The sequence below is a fragment of the Capsicum annuum genome, chromosome 11 (assembly GCF_002878395.1).
Source record: "Capsicum annuum cultivar UCD-10X-F1 chromosome 11, UCD10Xv1.1, whole genome shotgun sequence".
NCBI classification, from domain to species: domain Eukaryota; kingdom Viridiplantae; phylum Streptophyta; class Magnoliopsida; order Solanales; family Solanaceae; genus Capsicum; species Capsicum annuum.
Window position 1 is genome coordinate 24,535,579 of NC_061121.1, and position 19,253 is coordinate 24,554,831.

The 19,253-nt window shown below is 31.3% G+C and overlaps 1 pseudogene; it reads right to left on the reverse strand.

The window, feature by feature from the left end:
• Positions 1-17,035: 17,035 nt before the first annotated feature.
• LOC107846608 lies at positions 17,036-18,299 on the reverse strand (annotated as a pseudogene).
• Between the last annotated feature and the right edge of the window lie 954 nt (positions 18,300-19,253).

Sequence of the window (19,253 nt, forward strand, 5' to 3'; positions counted from 1 at the left end):
TTTCAACTCAATAGATTTAGCCTGACTCGCATCCATATAGCGACGATCTAAGGATAACTATATATCTCTGGATGTGGGAAGAAGATGAACATCAAGGAGAACATCGCGAGAAAGTGTGGCGAATAACCAAGAATGAACACTTTGATCGATTTTTATCCAAGATCGATAGGGTGGGTTTGGTTGTAGATTTTTGGATTTATCACCAAGAAGAGGAGATGGGGGAGGGATTGAACCATCAACAAAACTCATAAGCTCGTGTGAAAGCAGTAGAGAGGTAAATTGAGTGCGCCATGTGAGATAGTCCTCCATAGAACTTAACTTAATAGTCACTAAATTTGTGACATTAGGAGTTGCAAGAGCAGCAACAGAGGAGAGATTTGGTATAACAGGAGAAGCAATGTCAAAGGAAGGAGATAATCCAAATAAGGTGCTACTTACGGAAGGAAGCGAAGATGTAACAGAAAAAGCTGAATCTGGGATAGTAGAAGAAACGACGGATGTAGCAGATGGGACACTAGAAGAAACGACGGGTGTAGCGGATGGGACGCTAGAAGAAACGACGGATGTGGTGGAAGATGAAGAAGCCATATGTTTTAGAAAAAAAAAATTAGATGGATCTTTGGCTATCTGATACCATGAGAATATATTTGTAAAATGGCTCGACACATTTAGAGCCCTGCCTCTGTATTTATATATATAATGAAAACTTTGTGAAGAGATAATTACATTATCCTCTATGGATAAATACAATGTATACAAGAGATAGATACAAATGACTAAGAGTCCCAATAGGTAGAACTTGGCCAATCTACCAAACCACTTCTTCCCAAATGACCTTATGCTTATGGCAAGAGCAAACACCATATATTCCCATACTATATTAAGTACTCTTGTGGACTTTAATCAATCTACTAGACAAAGCATCAGTTTTGCCAAGTCCAAAGTAATTTTTAGTTCCAATTATACACCAGATGTTATCTCCAACCTCCATCCACTTTATCAATCCAACCCAATGATACCTTTAGGAAATATCTTGGTTTTCCCACCTTTCACAAAAGTTAATTTAAACTCTAAACTTGCATGGAGGCTTTTCAAGATTCCTAAAACTCCATTGGATAATGTCCTTATCTCAAAATATTGTACTCCTAACAGATCACCTAAATCTAGTTCACCATACACCTGGAAGTGTATCCTTAATGGTTGGAAAACATGCAACGATGCTAACTCCTGGGTCGTCAATAATGGTTGTTCAATTAGCTTTTGGCAGGATATTTGGTTACCTTACCATAATAAGGTTAGAAGTTGTATTCTTTTTTTTGGTGAAAAAGACATAATTAGAAGTTGTATTCAAGGTCCTCTGAATCGTAACGAGGAAAATATTAAGATCAAAGTCCTTTTCAACAATGGTGTTTGGAATTTTCTCAAGTTCTTCACACACTAGTATTGCCACATTTTGATCAACAAAACTCCGTTTTAATTAGCAGGAATTTTTTTTTAGCAGGAATTTTTTTTTTTTTCATTCATTCACGAATAAACGAACGAATAAAGATGGTATTGGACCTTTTACAAAGCAAGGATTAAGGAAGAAAATGACAAAACATTCTACTGAATTAGAGGAAATTATAGCTAGAACAGTAGACTTCAGTGAGGGACTTTTGTCCCACTCGGCTTTTAAGTTGTACCTGCAATTACATGTAGCACATTATAAAGGAAAAGGATTAAAAATAAGGATATTGTTACATAGCCATAATTTTGAAAAGACTTTAACAGCCTTTTTTCTTAAAAATAATAATAAATCTTTTGCTATTTTTAAAATTGAAAAAGTCAAGTGCAACATTAATTCTAATTAATAACTAAGAACATCAAGAGTTTATTACTCTCTTGTGCATTATTCAATTTGGGATGCAATAATGAAATTTCTATTCTTTTCCCTTTTGTAAAAATTAAGTTTTCTAATTTGATTGCTATATCAATTTATTATTAATTATTTTTCTTAGATAATTTCATTGTCACTTTTTTTGAGGCAAAATTTCACTGTCACTTATTACCGTGAATGTGGAGTTAAAGTTATCATATTAGAATAATTATTACAATGTCTTAAGGAACTTTAAATGTTTTTAATTTTCTATTTAAATTATTAATGTATATTGTATGGTGTTTTATCTTTACAATTAAAAAAATTTAAAATTTTGATATATTTTGATTTATTTAGATCTACTTTGAAGTAAAAAAATGGTCCAACATATAATAAAAAAAAGGTCAATTAGGTGGAATTTTCATGAATATTAATTAGTTATATCACTAATATTAAAAACATAAAAATAAATTAAATATTTTAATTAACTAAATCAATGCAAACTAGAGATATCATTTTTGTGTTGAATTGAATTTCATTTGTTAGTATTAATATTGATTTATTTTCGATTTCAGCTTTATTTGAATTACTAACATCTGTCAACAGTAAAATTTTATTCTAAACTCAAGCCTAAAATAATATCTAAAAATAAAAATTATGAAAATGAAATTTAAAAAGTATGTATAATTACATTAAAATAGATATTTTATTTACAAATATTTGCACAAAAATAAATAAATGTAGTGTCGGGTTGATTTCGAGTTTGACCTTTTGTAGTTAAAATTAAATCAAATTAATTTTGGGTAGAGTTTCTTTTCAGTAGAAAACTAGGTCACACCAATTACTTAATTAGTGATCATATTTAAACATATTAATGAGTAAAATTGCTTAATTAAAGGTCATATTAGTAACAAATATAAAAAATGAATTGTAAGTTATTAAATCGGTGTAAAATTGGAGTGTAAGATTACATTATTATAGTGTGATTCTTTTTGGTTGTTGTTAGTTAGAGTCGACACATATAAATTATATGGAGTTTGACGTGTGACGGTATCTATTATGTCTAAAGTGTTTTGAATTTTGACTATGGCGTTTGAAATATTTTTGAATTACATTTAAAAATTTATTTAAATATAGTTTAAATTTATTTAAGTATAATAATTAATAAATTATTTGTTTAGAGGAAAAGTTCGTTACAAATATATAAGTAATGATTCTTAAGTAATCAATTTGACTTACATAGATGTGTAAGACTACAACATTAATGTTGTCTGTTTACCATCCTTTATAAGTGAGATAAATAAATTACAAATGTCTATTTAAGTGGCACAATACTTAGATGACCATAATAATTAATTAAGGATAATATAGTAAAATTATTATTGAAATAACGAAGCGGACATGTCTTAAATGACTTACAACAACTAACTAAAAGTGATATAACAAAATTACTATAAAAAATATTTGTGAAAAAAATTTAAGTGGGTATAGACGTCAAATTAATTTAAATCATTAAGAGTTAATTTATCATTTTATGTCTATTTTACTTTTATGTTAAATATTATTAACATTTTCATACGTAGATGACTTATAATAATTAATTAGGAGTGATATTTAGTAAAATGAAGGTTGAAACAGCTAAAGTAGACATGTCATAAATGTTTATTTTTTAATTAAATATTATTAATTTTTTTAATATATAAATAACTTATAATAAATAATTAGGGACAATATAGTAAAATCACGGTTGAAGCAGCTACCAAACATGTCGAAATTACGAAAAATTTAAGTGGGTCTAATATAAGACGTCAAGTTAATTTAAAACATCAAGGGTTAATTTATCATTTTATGTCTATTTTATCTTTTTTATTAAATATTGTTAACTTTTTAATATTTAGATGACTTAAAGTGATACTTAGTAAAATGATTGTTGAAACAGACATATCATATATATTTATTTTTAAATTAAATATTATAATTTTTTAATACATAAATATTTATAATTAAGTAGGGCTGATACAATAAAATCATTATTGAAGCAGTTGTCAAGCATGTCGAAATCACTGCATCTATAATATAGAAATTTGACGTAATTTATTTGTAAAATTTCACATTTATATAGATACTAGATATCAACAGGTCCGTGCTATTTTTTGTCTCAATTTATGTGGCATAGATATAATTTAGATAATAAATCATTAAAATAATTTAAATTTTTAGTTATTGTAATTTATAATATTTTTCTTCTATTAAAATATAATTTTTATAATGTATCGATATTTACCATATTTAAAGTATTTTGAATTGTGAGTATCAACATTGAAATATTTTCAAATTATATTTACATAAAACTTAAATTTATTTAAAATGTAATAATTAATAAAATTGCTTAATTAAAGGACATATTAATAATAAATATAAAAATTAATAAACTTAAGTTCTATTTATTAATATTTACTTTTAATATGTCCTTAATTAAGTAATTTTATTAAGTATTTACATTTGATATTTATATGTCCTTTAATTTGTTATTTTCTAAATAGTAAACAAAAATGTGACCAAATAATTTTTGTGTTCTAAACTTTAAAGATATAATATTTCTATTCCACAAATATATTAATTTTTAAAGTTAAATGACGTTTATGTTTGATTTTTTTTATGTGATAGATTCAATATTAGGTGATAGCAGATAAATTTTATCTATCTTTAATTTTAGTTATTCAATTTTTTAATTCTTTTTAAATTTCACCTACAACATGCCTAATGTAAGTGAAAAAATAATTTTCACAATAAAATTTAATTTAGCAATAGTAACCTCAGCTTGTAGTCGTAATAAATTATTTCAAACAAAATATTGTAATTAATCAATAATTCTAATTCAGGTTATTAAGAAATGTAAAAACATTTAAATGTGGACATAGTTAATTTTTATTTAGAGTACTAAGTAATTATGATAATGGTTAGTTTAATAGCTATAACGACTGATTATTTTGGTTTGATGTTTTCTAGGGCCAATAATTATTTTTATAATGCGTTAATATCGATCATATCTAAAGAATTTTGAATTTAGACAATCATTATAGAAAATCTTTTTAATTATATTTTAAAACTATTAAAATATGTTGTTCGATTTTTTTAAATATAAAAATAAAATTACTTAGTTAAAGTTCATATTAATAACAAATATAATTAATGATTCACCAGTTAATAATTATATTTTTAATTCACCAGTTAACAAATATAATAATTAAAGTACATAGGATCGCAAGACTATAACATTAATGTGTGACTTTTTTGAATTGATGTTTAGCCAATATCGACTTTTTTAAAACTATATGATTTTTATTTTGTGTCGATATCTATCATGTCTAAAGTAATTTGAGCTTTGACTATCACTATTGAAATATTTTAAAAAAATATTTTTTTTAAAAGAACTATTCGAATATGTAGTTTAAATTTATATAAACATAAAAATCAATATAGTTCCTTAATTAGAAGTCATATATATTAATAAAAATATAAATAATGGTTCTTAAGTTATCAAATCGGCGTAACATAGTGACGAAAGACTACAACATCAATGTGTGACTCTCTTAGGTTATTGTTAATTAAAGTCGACACTTATGAACTATATGATTTTTATAACTTGTCAATGTCTACCACGTCTAAAGTGTTTTAAGTTTTTATTATTTTTATTAAAATATTTTCATATTATATTAAAAAATGTTTAACTATGTATACTTTTAGTTTTAAAACTCGAAAATATTGTTTATTCTTTTCTTTATGTATTTTTCTTATCATTTATATATAATTTAAGTGTAAGATTAACATGGGGTAATTTTTTCTTTCAACTAAGAAAATTTTATGCGAAATTTTTAAATGTTATGTTGACTTCTTTCCGCTCTACTTTTAAAAATAGATAGAAAAAATTTGAAATGAAAAAAAAATTATTTGAACTATCATGAGAAAAATTATAGCATAATTAAAGTTATACAACTGAATTCATAAAAAATAATTAACTTTTGGAGTTGGAAATTTCGATAATTGCTTATTTGATGTAATACTAAACTATGAATCAGATTTATACAAAAATAAAAATCTAAAGGTTATTCAAAATTTTGATAGGTTTTAAGATATATATCTATGCCTCCTATTTATCTATATAAAATAAAGAGATATAAAATTAAAAATTAAGAATTAAAAAAATAAGAATTATTTATATGATAAAACGCATAATTAAGTAGATATGATACATAAATATATAATGTTAAATTAAAAATTTCAGATAATACTACTTTGGTTACACTGATTTTGGATATATGAGAATATAATTAATTAATTTTATATTATTATTTTTATTCTAGATTATTATTTTCAAGCAATAAGTACTATGCAATAATATTTATGAAAATTATGTTACTTTGTTCATTCTCATGTATTGGGATAATTTTTAATGTATTAGGAAAGCATAATAAAATAAGTAAAGAAAGAATTTTAAATTTAAGATGAAAGGAGCAAACATGTCCAAAAGAAAACTAATTTATAGTGAATAGAATTTATTCCTATTATGGCCAAAAGGATTTTTCTTAAAAACAAAGAGGAGTATCATCTACTCCCTCCGTCCCATTTTACCCGTCCCAAATTGGGATGACACAACGATTAAGAAAACAATAATTGGTAATATAATTTTACCATTTTGCCCCTCTTAATTGTGTCTTATTGTTAGTTCTAAGATTGATGGATGGCTAATACTAAAGCACCATTTGTATTCTTAATGGTGTACTCTTAATGGTACTTCTCTTTGCAATATTTTTCAAGAATGCTAATAATAAGGAGTAATCAATTACACTAAGGGTATAATGAAAAAAAAAACTGTCTTATCTTGATAAGTAAAAAAGAATAAATAAAATGGGATAATAAATTAAAAAATTTGGGATGAGTAAAATGGAATGGAGGGAGTAATCTAAAGCTTGAAGAAAAACTGGCCAATTTATAGTGAAAAGAAATCTGCTCCCGTACAGCTAACAACAACTGTGAACAAGAAAGACTGTGGAAAAGTTGAAATACAACACGTGGAAATTAGGTTTGAAATGACTCTTTTACCCTTGGTTGATCACCATGACTTTTATTTCCTTGACTTAAATTTAAAAGTGGGGTCTTTTAGTTATTTTCTGGTGTTAGGTTAGAGAGAAGAAAATATTATTTCAAGAGTAATTAGATGTGATGTAGGCAAAATTATAACACTTGACCCCCAGCCCTAAAACACAAATCCCAATTCGACTCTCAACATCGACCTAGGATAAGACCCTAAACCCAATATCGATCTTGGCTTGAAACTCGACAAGACCTTGACCTTACCCTAAATTGGGGTCAAAGTCGGGAGTTGAGTCCTAATTCTTTCGGGGTCAGGTCTCATGTATGCTTTGGGAGTCTGGTATAGTGGTCTTGGTCGAAGTCGGGTCCTAAATTGGGGTTGAGAGTTTGGGTCTTAGGATCTTGAGTTATGGTTTGGGGTCGGGAGTCGTTCCCGATCGAGGTCTGGTCCTTGGTGTTAGGGTTTTTGCCCTGATTTTCTTACCAAAATTAAGTTTTTACGTTTTCTTATAAGGAAAATAAAAATAACCAATACTTCTACTTTTTCTAAAAAAAATATATAAAACTTTTTCATATTTGTCAAACCTCTTTCTTGGAGAAAAGATTTTGGACATTTATAAATAGAAGACCCCTTCTCATACCATAGGACAATGGCGTCCAGAATATAGTCTTTTAAGAGTCTTGTTTAGGGAGAGATTTCTCCCAATAGATTTTAAGTTTTTTTTTATTTAGTTTTTAATATGTAGGCTTCTTGGCCAATCATATCAAATAATATGTGTTTGTATTACAATTTTCTTCGTCATCTGATTTATCGTCTCATGATTTGCAAAATTCAAGCTTCTGCATGACGCCTTCTCGATTTCAAACCCAACAAGTGGTATCAGAGCCCGTGGTTCAATGGTCCAATGGTTCAGATTGAGGACATGTTGATATCAAAATTGCAACCAATTTGATGATAATGAAGATATATGTCCAAAAGCTACATGTGGAAATGATTGTCAATCATATTTTCAATAATCCTGCTGTTACATATTTGAAAAAAAAGTTTACTTTTAACCCTATAAAGGGCTCCAATGTTTTTAACCCGAAAAGGCTTATATATTTTTAAACCAAAAAAATTTCAATTTTTAAAACATGTCAAACAACAGTGATATATGAAAAATATGTGAAGATCGAATATTATGCACAAGAAGAAGCAAGATCAAAAATATTTTGCAGAAAATCAAGCCAAAAAGTGGAGATTTTTGTTAGGGTTTTGACCCTGATTTTCTTACCAAAATTAAATTTTTACTTTTTCTTGTAAGAAAAATAAAATTAACCATAAATACTTTTACTTTTTTTTCTGAAAGGAAAATATAAAAATTTTCATATTTGGCAAACTTCTTTCTTGGAGAAAAGATTTTGGACATCTATAAATAGAAAACTCTCTTCTCATACCATAACACAATAACATCCATAATGTAGTCTTTTAAGAGTCTTGTTTAGGGGGAGATTTCTCCCAGTAGATTTTAAGTTTTTTTTTATTTAGTTTTTAATATGTAGGCTTCTTGGCCAATCATATCAAATAATATGTGTTGTTATTACAGTTTTTTTGTCATCTGATTTATCGTCTCATGATTTGCAAACTTCAAATTTTCGCATGACGCTCTCTCGATTTCGAACCCCAATAGCAATCTTGACTTGAAACTCTCCAAAACCTTGACCTTACCCTAAATTAGGGTTAAAGTCGGGAGTTGAGTCCCAATTCTATCGGGGTCAGGTCTCATGTATGGTTTGGGAGTCTGGTCTTGGTCGGAGTTGGGTCCTAAATTGGGGTTGAGAGTTTGGGTCTTAGGATCTCGAGTTATGGTTCGGGGTTAGGAGTCATTCCCGATCGAGGTTTGGTCCTTGGTTTGGGTTAGGGTCGGTCCCTTGTTGGGATCAAGTTTTGATTGGTGTCAATATTTGGTTGAAGAGGGTCCCAGGTCAAAGTCAACAGTCGGACCCTGAGCTGGTATTAGGAGTTAGGTGTTAAGTCTGGGTCAAGAATTGGGTCCCATTAGATGTAGGGAATCGAGTTCGGGTTAAGGTAGTGCGGTTGAAAGAGAGTTTTGGAGTATAATTTTTCTTACTCTACGTAGGAAAGTCATTTTCCTTAAATTAGAAGAAAATAAATTTATTTGAAAGATATTTTTCAAACCATTTAAGTTAACCAACTCAAGAGAAAAATGAAAAAAATATTTTTCCTTTCATAGCAAACACATTTTGAAAAGTGTTTTCTTCAATACCAAACACATTCTTAAGGTTATTTAGGAACATATTGTTTGATGTCAAAATGATTCGATATCACATAAATTTTATAAAAATTAACAATTAAATTACTTATAATTATTTATGGTTTCCACATTTCTATTTTATTAGGTACGTACTAATAAGCTTTTGGATTTTATCTCACACATTTTTTATTTACTAGCTTAGTTGGACGCGCCTTGCGTGTGTATCTCACTTTAATGAGTTCAAACATCAAACTAAATAGGATATGCGTTTAAATTATAAAGACGAATACAATAATTAAATTCAACATGAATATGTAAAGCTAGAAATTTTATTTAATTAAACCTAACCTTTATCAAAAAAATCTACCACGTGTAAACTGCAACAAAACATTACGATGATAGAGATAATAAAATAATACAATTAAATCTAACCTTTACACCAAAATTTTCTCAAGGCCGTCCAACAGTCATTTAATACCTGTAAACTCTAATAAAATAATACGATAATAGAGATATCAAAATAATACGACTAAACCTAACCTTTGCACAAAAAAAAAAAAATTCAAAGCAAAGATTTTAAAATAACACAATTAAACCAAACCTTTACCTATAAAATTTATTCAAAGCCGACCAATATTTATGTAGCACCTGTAAACTACAACAAAATAATACGATAAAATAGATATCAAAATAATACAATTAAACTTAAATTTTACACACAAAAATCCTAAAATTCTTACCTTAAAAAGTGGTAGGGATTTTTTGTTACCTTGCGTACTTTTCTTTAAAAATATAAAATTTTAATTCTTAAATGTTTTTATTTTCTTTTCCACGTTAATTTAATTCCTTTTAAAGATTTTACCATAAACAGCTTAACGTGTATCTCAATATTTATAGAAGTATTTCCTTAATAGGATTCTATTTTAGGAGTATTTTTTTAATTCATCAAAGGAAAATATTAATTAATTTTCTTTTCATATAGTTTAGGAGTCCCATATATTTTAGGAGTCTAGTTAATATAATAAAAATAATTAAATAATAAATTAAAAAATAGTGAAAAGACAGTTTTGCCTATAGGACAGTCTTTTAATGAAGGGCAAAAAGACTATATGCTAAGTTATAGATATAGATATAGATTATAGATTATAGATATAGATATAGATATAGATAGATTATATGCTTTTATTGGTGTATGTCTCCTTACATTGTTTCATGAATTGCTCTATACTTGACCAAATATCATGTTGACGGTGTTGATATCTTTGATAGCTCAATGCATCATATAATATATTTGAGCAAACATCTGTCAAATATAATCCAATATGAAATATGTTTGGCTCTACACTTTGTTTAATGTTATTTGCAAAATATAAACATACCATTTTTTTTTTTTTGTTTTGTTGAATTAAAAAGGACGTATTTCATTTTCTACCATGTATTTAAGTATTGGGTTGTTTGACATGTCGGATAAGGTGGAATCTCATAATTCAGTACGGGATAAGATTTATACTGCATTTGATAGATGATATAAAGTCATTTCATCTAACTGAAATTATTTTATCTCATCTCTTAAGTGAAATAAATTAGTACAGGAATTATGATTTAATTTCATAATAATTTAATTCGCATACCAAATTATCCTAATACTTTTATTTTGTAACCCGACATGTGAAGGACAAATGACAATCACGACATGGTATAAAGTTAATTTTCAAAGTTAAAAGAAGTGTTGCAATTTAGAATTTGTCGTGACTACAAAGTTTACTATGAAAAGTTGCACGAAGATGATAACGGATTTCTAGTATCCATGCAATAATCTTTTGTTGGAACTTTTCATTGCGGCCCTAAAAAAAAGTTATTTTGTGAAATGAATCATTTCTTTTTTTTTTCGTAGAAAGAAATTATGTTCAAGTAAGCAAATATAGCATGGTTCGAGGAGTCTATCTATCGTCTATAGACTTTGCGTGTTGGCCCCACCATCAAAATGAAGTCAGGACCTAAAAAATCAAATTGAACAATATGTAGACAAGTACATTTCTTAAACAATGTCTCAATTGGGTTATGTGATCTTAGATCTAGGTTTGAGGTCTTATCAAAGTATTTTATTTCATTTGATTACTTATACTTATTTCAAAACATTCTTCAGAAATAAATTAATCAAGACTCGTGTAAGTATCGAACATCAAGTGAAAAATAAAAGATGTGTATAATAATGCTTGCAAATTTACCTTAGGGATTTTCTCATTAAGATCTTGATTGGTTTAGGTTTTTACCCCACGTCAATTCCAAACGTCCATTATAAAAACGATATATCTATAATCTATATCTATATCTATAATCTATAATCTATAATTTATAATACATTAAAAGTGTAAAGCCCTTTAGAAAAGTAAATTGAACTTTTTGTCCTTCATTAAAACAGTCCGCTTTAGATAAAATTATCTTTTACCCTTTTTCCTACAATTAAATTCTATAAAATAAATATACTAAAATCTTTCTACAATTAAATTCTTCCTAAATTTAGCTTTTTTCCGTACTTGATTAAAACATCCGTTATTTTTTAATCCTATTTGGTTCCTACTTGATTTCTTTCAACCAAAAAATACACTAAAATTTTCCTACAATTAAATTCTTTCCAAATTTAGCTTTTCTCCCTACTTGGTTAAAAAAAAAATTTTAATCCTATTTGGTTCCCACTTGGTTTCTTTCAACAAAAAAACATCCAACTTTTTCTATTTGATTTCTTTCAACCAAAAAACACCCGACTTTTATACATTTGGTTTCCTACTTGATTGGTACATTTTGTCCTTCTATATAAATGCTTGAACTTTTTTCATTGTTCATTGTTATAAACAACTGTGATCTTTCATTGTTTTTCGTCTCAGCACAGTTTCAACAATTTTATTTTCATGTTTTTTGTTGTTATATCATCTCTCCCTTTTTACATTGTTAATTTAAACACAATATTACTTGCTATGCTAGCTTAAATTGCTTAGTTTAATTTAGTTTAATGCGTCTTGTTAGTTCAATATATTTTATTTTCTACTTCTCATAACTAACCTTCTTTATCTACCTTACATATTCAGGTATAATTCTTCTCATCTCACAAATCTACCTCTATTATAAAATTCTACGTTCTTATCGTTGTATTTGTCGTTTTAGTAGAATATATTATAATTACTATTGCTCATAACTAATCTTCTTTATCTACCCACCTACCAACAAGATTCACATATTCAGATATAATTCTTCACATCTAACAAATTTACCTCTATTATGAAATTATACGTTCTTATCGTTCTAACTTCTATTTTTTTAAAGATTATTACAATGGATCCCTTCATCGAAGTTGTAGGTATCAACACTTTGAAACCAAGGGATTGTATCTGGATGATCAAAGTCTTGGTTATCGGGAATGGTCCAATGAAGCCGTTTAAGAATGGAGGCAGTTCTCGAAAAATGAGGATATTTAAGATCTTTTACTTATTTTTTTTTCTTTCCTATTTTAATATGGATATGCTTCTTTGTGTTAGCAATGGATTTTTAATTTGCAATGGATTTTTATACAATTTATATATATCCTTTTTCACATTTTTTTTGCAATACATTGTTTAGGTTTTTTTTATATTTATTTTTGATTCTTGATGTATGTATTTTGCATATAATTTTGTAATTTGATTGTATTGTAAAGGTTATATTTAATAGTATGATAATGCGATCATATTGTAGTTTTTGTTATGTTATCATCTAGTGTTTCTTTGTTTGATGTAGGTGGTAGATAGAATACTCGATCAAACTTTAATGAAATTTATATGTAAAGATAAAGTTTAATAGTTTGAATCTTAAAATTTCAAAGGTACCCCATAAATTGGACATAGAGTATATTTTTTCTTTCTTTCTGATTCATATACTATATGTAGAATCGGATATTTATACTAAGCATTCTTTTAAATTAGTCTATTTTAATTATGTCTATCGATTTTCTTTTTTTAAAGGTAAAGTTTAATCGTTTACAACAACAACAACAACAAACCCAGTGTATTCCCACTTTGTGGGGTCTGGGGGGGGTAAGATGTACGCAGTCCATACCTCTACCTCTGATGAAGTAGAAAGGCTGTTTCCGAAAGACCCCCGGCTCAAGTTACGAGATATCAAACAAACACATAGTACAGCACAGAAGCAGATGACATAACATAGATACTGCAGCCATAAGGAATATAAAACAGAGTAAAGCAGGAATGCAGGAATATAAAGCAGAGGAAAGCACACAGATTCGTAACAAACATAGAACACGGAACACGGAACAGAACATTGAATACGGAATCATACCAGGAATACACCCCCACCAATTACCTCCCTACATTAGCGACCCGAACAGGCCCTAATCCTCTGCCGTAATTCGCGTCTTCCAGACCTTCCTATCTAGGGTCATGTCCTCGGTAAGCTGTAACTGTTCCATGTCCCGCCTAATCACCTCACCCCAGTACTTCTTCGGTCTACCCCTACCCCGTCTAAAACCATCCAACGCTAGCCTCTCACACCTACGGACCGGGGCATCCATGCCCCTCCTCTTCACGTGTCCGAACCATCTCAATCGTGCTTCCCGCATCTTACACTCCACTGAAGTCACCCCAACCTTCTCCCGGATAGTCTCATTCCGAGCTCTATCCCTTCGGGTCAGTCCACACATCCAGCGCAACATCCGCATTTCTGCCACCTTCATTCTTTGGGTGTGGGAGTTCTTAACTGGCCAACACTCCGCTCCATACAGCAAGGCCGGACGGACTACCACCCTATAGAATTTACCTTTAAGCTTGGGCGGCACCTTCTTATCACACAGCACCCCCGATGCAAGTTTCCACTTCATCCATCCCGCCCCGATACGGTGCGAGACATCCTCGTCAATCTCACCGTTACTCTGGATCACGGACCCGAGGTACTTGAACTTATCCCTTTTCTTTACCTCCTGCGCTTCTAGCCTCACCACTACCTCATTCTCTCGCCTTACGTCATTAAACTTACATTCCACATACTCTGTCTTGGTTCTGCTCACCCTGAACCCTTTAGACTCCAGAGTTTGCCTCCACAGCTCTAATTTGTCGTTCACACCCCCTCGCGTCTCATCTATCAGGACTACATCGTCTGCAAAAAGCATACACCACGGCACCTCCCCTTGGATACGCCGCGTTAACACATCCATTACTAGCGCAAACAAAAAGGGACTAAGAGTAGATCCCTGATGCAATCCTGTCAGGACAGTGAAATGCTCTGAGTCTCCTCCCGCCGTCCTCACCTGGGTTTTCGCTCCCTCATACATATCCTTAATTACTCTGCTATATGCCTGCGGTACTCCACTCACCTCCAAGCATCTCCAAAGCACCTCCCTGGGGACTTTGTCGTACGCCTTTTCTAGGTCGATGAACACCATGTGCAAATCCTTCTTCCTTTCCCTATATTGCTCCACCAACCGCCGTACCAGGTGAATTGCCTCCGTCGTCGAGCGGCCGGGCATAAATCCGAACTGATTTTCCGAGATAGACACTATCCGTCTCAGCCTCACCTCGACCACTCTCTCCCAGATCTTCATAGAGTGACTCAGTAACTTAATCCCCCTATAGTTATTGCAACACTGAATGTCCCCCTTATTCTTATAAAGTTTAATCGTTTGAATCTTAAAATTCCAAAGGTAAGTATATTTTTTCTTTCTTTTTGATTCATATACTATATGTAGAATTGAATTTTTATACCAAGCATTCTTTCAAATTAGTCTATTCTCATTATGTCTATCGATTTTCTTTTCTACAAGAGTTCAACGTATATTATGTTTGTTAGAATTTTAGAAATCAGCATGGTAGTATAATTTCACTTGAAAATTATTACAGGTTATTGGATTACTATACAACAATAACAGCAAAAAAAAAATGATTATATGTTAGCGCATATTCTTAATGAGTTCAATAGATTGATGCGATGGGTTGATAGATAACTTGTAGATCATAGATGAGGAATGTCTGGGGCAGCCTTCAACTTTGGGTCTATTGTAGGTTCGGGTAACACTATACCTTTACATACTGTTGATGAATTCAACAATTTGACATTTCTTATTTGAATTGAGTTATAGCGTTATATGAATTTGACCAAGTTTTAATTCAGCACCTTTTTTTCTTACTTGAGCAAATTTTCGTGCATTCAAAAATAATTCCATCCACGTTTGTTTAAGAATTATTTTTTTATTGTAATTTTTTCATTCATTATTTTGAAAGTCTAGTTATATTTATACAACAAACAAAATAGCTAATTTATCCTTTTTTATATATATTTATAATTGACTAATGTGATATACACGTGCGGACCACGTACAGTTGACTAGTAGTAATATAAATGGCTGTAATTAAAGCAGAAGTGTAAATTGTAATATAAAAGGCACTCATTTATTCTTAATCAGATATTTTGAATTTGTGAACTGAATGTCGTCTTTGACAGAGAGCGCTTTACTCCTAAAGTAGAACATCCCGACACAAATCCGGATGAATCAAGCACCAGAGCAGATACCGAATACAGAGTACACAAGAAGTCAACAACAGACCCAATATAATCCCACAACGTGGGAACTGTATGCCGAATGAGAAACCAAAATAAATACAACGGAGAGTAAAGAATGAATCTGTACAAGAATACAAATTTGAACTCGTGACGCAGCTAAGAACTGTAACATCAGCATGAATCTGTACAGGACTACAGTACCAATTACATAATCAACATCTGTTGTGATAAATAATCAATTCTTTCCCACCTAAATGTGACACATTCACTGAATGACCAAATATTACTGAAGCAAGTCTCAACTTAGAAACACATCCCAATGAGTGCTACACTTAATTTGACGCAGAATAGGAAAAGTTTCGAGGTTCTATCAGAAATAACCTCTCTATTTCTACGAGCAAGGTATAAGGTTAATGTAAACTTTATCGTCCCAGAGAACCCAGACCCCACTGTGGGAATACATTGGGTATATTGTCAGAAAAGGAAAAGTTGGAATATATACAAATAAGGAAAAGCAGAGGCAGGTGCTAAAAAGGGTAAATTTTTGCCTTGGAAGTAGGAAAGTGTATGTGCAGTATCAGAAGAATAATCAAACAAATATCATTTATGAATGCTGCAGGATTCAGGTAGAGGGTTGGTCCATCAGAAACAAGCTCTCTCTGCCTTCAAATTTAAATAACGACTAAAAGGGAAAACCGAAAGGGTCAAGGGGTGCATAATTAGGAAACATGAAAGAGAATAAATCTAGACAACCAGCGGGTAAACCTCATGAATACCATGCATCGACTAAGGCTACAATGCTCATCAACTTAACAACTCACAAAAGCGGGTTTACCAACCATAAGCGTCTAATGTTCTTGCTCAACTCGACTGCAAGTGCCATAATGTGCAAACATCATATGATTAATGCCTACATTTTTTTAGTTTTCACAAATAAAAACAAATAAGCTAGCAGAATAATGGATCATTGCCTCAATGAGATCTGCCATAATAAAAGAAAGAATTCCTAAAACAAAAGTTGGAACAAAGTACTTCATTTCCAAAGCTACCAAATGTACTGATAGACAATCCAACATGCCAACAAACAAACAACCTTGCAGACCCATATTTCTCTCCTCGATAAACTCAAGAATATAAAGATAGCAAAACCCGGAAAAAAAGAAGAAATGAATACTTCTATGACTTTCCTAGAGAAGCTTTAAACACTAATCGGAATTTATTAACTGATAAGAGAAAAAAGCTGGGATACATTACCCATTAGCAAGAAACATGTTGTCCCAGAAACCAACTATGTATTGATCTCATGGACCTGCCAAATTCCATCTCTTCGGCATCCCATGACAGAACAGTTATACACAAAGATACCTGATTGCTTTTGGCCGAGCAAGTTCCATTCTGGAGGTCCTTCCCTCGGTACCCACGAATGCACCTCAATAAATCCTTGACTCATAACCCTAGGCTCTCCAACTACAATTAGCCTATCACCACATGCCCGAAAAGCCAATCCCCAACCATGCATGGAAGCTACATTTTCAGGCAGTCCACCAATGGTAACCCATGCTTTGTTATGCTTTTCGTACTTCCTAACCAACATCTCAGCATAATCAGTAGTGTACAATTGATTATTTACGACAGCTAGTAGAGGAAACGCTTCTGATGTAGCAGGTATGTCATTCCTAAGGTTAGGTCGCACAGAAGACATGTTCGGGATTTCAGTCCACGTTCCCGTTGCCAGATCATACTCTTCGGCACATGTTAACAGCTTCGAGTCGGCTCCTCCAATACCTCCTATCACGTAAAACTTTCCATCCATGAATACGCCAGAACACATCTTACGTGACTTATTCATGCTTCGCAAAGTCCTCCATGTGCCTGTCTCCGAATTGTAAAGTTCAGCGGAGCTAAGGATATTACCTTGTGAGTCACAACCGCCAGCAAAAATGGCTATTTCCCCAAGGCTTGCTTTAGCAAACAAACATCGTGGCGCATTCATTTGCATCCCAGTTGACCACGTATTTGTCAGTAAGCTGTACCGATAAATGACATGGGCCAACACATCCTTGCCACAAATGAGAAGCTCGGTACCAACCCCCAATGATTCCTTGTCGGAGAACACAAAATAATCATTGGGAGTCATTCTCGGCAGACGCATCCAGCAGAGCCTAGCAGGGTCAAAAGCTTCCCACTCAGGCTGCTGGCAGGAGAAATACACCCAATGCTCCACCACACCATTTCGTCACCGCTCTCTATAAAGTTCACCGCTCATAATTAATGAGCAGAAGTTGCGGTTTAAAGATGCTATGGCGCCATAATCTGACCTAGAGCAACGAATGAGAGAACTGATGGAGCTAGGAAAGAAGATTGTGACTTTAAAGGACGGTGAGAAAAACTTGCTTCCAAGTAAGGTAGTTGACGTATGTCAATTCAATAGGAACAAAACCTTTGATATTGGAAACTGTTGGAGGGGGATTTGGAAGGCCATGAGAAGATTGATTTATGACAGTTTGAGCAGAGGCAGTTGTGGTCTGAGATGAGGAAATTTCTGAAGCCATGTAAACTAGAATCTCAAATTAATCTCAAACTGTAAAAATCAAGAACACAAATTCCAAGCTTGCTTCTCAGCCGACACCACCAGCATCTTCTCCCAGGCTCGATACAACAATAGCTCCTAGTGCTCTGGCCAAGACTTGGATGAACAATGCATGAAGGTCACCACTGAATTCCCCTGCCCCTACACAGTTTGATGAGAAACAGGCCCATTTCTTTTATTAGAGCAGTTCACCTCTTCTTCTTTCCCTCTATATGGGCATTGAAAGTGAATCATACAACCAACTCACAAGCAAATGGGGTGGTGAAACTTGATCAAACTTTTCAACCCTCTTCAAATTCTGATATTCCAAGTAATTCCAATTATCTTGTCACACCTTCCACTTTAAATCCACAAATTACCATAATGTACAAAATGTAGCTGATTCTACCAATAAGAGATCGACTAAGAGAACTAGAACAGAAAATACTATCACCAAGACACCAGGGAATGATTGGCAAAAAAAAAACACCTTCCAAAACTAATTTGTCAAATGCCTACTTAATTTCTTTTGATTTATTTTTTTAGGTTTAAGATGTAAAAAGTGGGAAAAAGTAAACAAAGTAGAGCCCACATGTGGATCAAAGGATCAATTAATCATTTTTATAACTTTACAAATTTAATATAATATACCTACCACCCTCCACTTATTTCAATATAAAAAAAAAAAGAACTCTATCTCTGCTCTTCAATTCTCAACTCCCGCTTTTGAAATTTCTTCTCCCAAAAACGTCATTTTCATTTTTTCTTCTTCTCCAGCTGCTAAGGACTCGTTGTTGCTTCGCAAGGTTAGTTAAAATCAAGTTTCGATCATTTCTAGATCTATTTAAACGGTTTTCGATTCGGAGCGATGTAGAAAATTTAATTTTTTTCGAATTTGGTTGATTAAGTAGTTAAAAAAGAGAATTTTATAGGTAAT